The sequence below is a fragment of the Tenrec ecaudatus genome, chromosome 16, assembly GCF_050624435.1.
Source record: "Tenrec ecaudatus isolate mTenEca1 chromosome 16, mTenEca1.hap1, whole genome shotgun sequence".
Taxonomy (NCBI): domain Eukaryota; kingdom Metazoa; phylum Chordata; class Mammalia; order Afrosoricida; family Tenrecidae; genus Tenrec; species Tenrec ecaudatus.
The window spans coordinates 62,010,418-62,012,680 of NC_134545.1; the positions used below are offsets into that span (position 1 = coordinate 62,010,418).

The 2,263-nt window shown below is 40.3% G+C and overlaps 1 non-coding gene across 1 annotated transcript; it reads left to right on the top strand.

The window, feature by feature from the left end:
- Nucleotides 1-1,214: 1,214 nt before the first annotated feature.
- Nucleotides 1,215-1,378, top strand: LOC142430148 (U1 spliceosomal RNA). Its single transcript, XR_012780613.1, has one exon. It is a non-coding gene; the product is annotated as a U1 spliceosomal RNA (small nuclear RNA).
- The last annotated feature ends 885 nt before the right edge of the window (nucleotides 1,379-2,263 follow it).

The following is a 2,263-nucleotide window of genomic DNA, read 5'->3' on the forward strand; positions in this document are numbered from 1 at the left end:
TATGTTACTTAATGAAAAATTAAACAGCGAGTATGGCAAACAAAGCCAATTCCTTGACAAAAGCTCAAGCTCTAGACTTTTTATCTAGGAACATTGTGTATTAGTCCAGTCAATTAAATTAAAATCTTGTTATTTCTATGACGCTGTTTTTATACTTTACACACAGTAATTTTACCACTAGATAATTTACCTTGATATTTTTCAAAATAAAAAAAATCTCTGCACCATTTTCATATGTGCGTGGTAGTTTTACTGTTTTGTTTTTCCCCCAATCCAGCCTATTGTGACAGGAGGTACATTAAAAATCACCCAAGCTGAACCATGGTCATCTAGTTGTTAATAAATAAAAGATTTTGCGAACAATTACAGGTAAAGTGAATCATGCATAAATTTATGGATTCCCTCTTCACAGCCCCCTCAGAGGTGTTTATGAAAAATTAATGGATTGCCTCCTACTATATATGTGGGGCTATTTCATCGAATCTGCTATTTTGGACAAATAGAGACGTTCAGGAAACAGTTGGTTTCAGATAGTCTAGGTTTCCTGTTCTGATCCCTGATGGCATTTTAGGTCTTGAAATTTATGGTGTTAGAATAGCAATAATTGTTCCAGGATTCTCAGCCCTTCTTTTAAAATAATGACTATACATGACTTGTGATTAATTTAATTATGTGAGCTTGAAATAGGTGGGAGTGCCTTGTCTCAGCATATGAGTCTTTAGTTGAAAAGTTTCACTAATTCCTGCAATTTTCTTAAGAGTTCTTATTTAAAGGGACCTCTAGAGTCCTCGTGGTGTAGTGCATCTGCCATTGGAAGCCACCAACTGCTCTGTGGGAGAAAGACACTCTCGATGTGGTAAAGTTACAGTCTACCTTGTCCTATGGGGCTCTGTGAATCGGAATTGACTCCATAGCAGTGAATTGAGCCACATCCCCCCTTTGAACAAAACTCTAAAACGAAAGGAATAAAACAGAAGTATAGAAATCAAGTGACGCTCAAACTCACTCACTCAAGCCTGGTGGTGTAGTGGTTAAGCGTTGGCCTGTGGTAGGTATGGTCGGCAGTTTGAAACCACCAGCAGCTCTGCAGGAGAAAGACCAGGCTATCCACTCCTACGGTTACGGTCTTGGGAACCCAGAGGGCATTGCAGTGAGCCAGCATTGACTCGATGGCAATGAGTTTAGTTGAATTTTCCCTTTAGAATAAAACTCTAGTACTTATCTGGCAGAGGAGATACCATGAGCAGGAAGGTGGTTTTCCCAGGGCAAGGCTTATCCACTGCACTTGAGGTGTGCTGACCTCTGCGATTTCTCCAAATGTGGGAAACTCAACTGCAGAATTTGTGGTAGTGGGGGACTGCGTTCGTGCTCTCCCCTGAATTAAAAAAATAAATAAATAAAATAATATAAAAAAGAATAAAACTCTAAAAAGGAAGGAATGATTTTTATATGGTCAAAGTACAAAAAAGACACGATACTAGTTGATTAAATTAACGACAGACTTTCTTTCATTAGTTCAACTGATTAAAAATGCTATTCCTTAACTCGGTTAACATCTTCTCAGCAGGTAAAATTTGGGCATGATTCTACAGCATTTTGTTTAAATTACAAATAGGCCAGTGAGTTATGCTTTACTCTGAAGAAAATTGGCAAATATACTCATGCCACTGTGCTAAACTAATGTGTCGACATGTATCTTTTATCTCCTACATGCGAAACGTTGCTGTAATCCTTTAAATGCAGGCGCTTCTAAAAGTATGTGAGTCATGGGCTTCTAGGCACGGGAACATCGCCGTTTGCACAGTGACCTGCAAGAGCAGAGACCGCAACCCCACACACCAGTTTGAAGTCCTTGTCCCACCATTTCACAGTAGTCCAATTTAGTTCAATTACTTACATCCTTGAAACTTCTGTTTCTTGATCTGTAAAATGGGGAGATTTTACGAGCCTGGTAGATTTAATGCGAGAATTAGACACATGTGTGTCAAGTGATTAGCATATTTCTTGGCTCTAAGGAGGGAGTTAGCATGCAGTGGCTCCTGGTGTGGCTCTCACTAGCATTGAGAGCATTGCTAGCATAACGTCAGTTGTTTTGTTGTTGCTTCGGATGCCTTCAAGTCCACCTGGCTCTACAACCGCGTGTGGAGTAAAGCTGCCTCGTCATGCTTTCCTGGCTGTCGTATTTTCGGAAAGAGATCACCAGGTCTCTCTGCCGCAGGCGTGGGTTTGCACGGACAAGCTTTGTAAGCACTCCAGTGCTTAA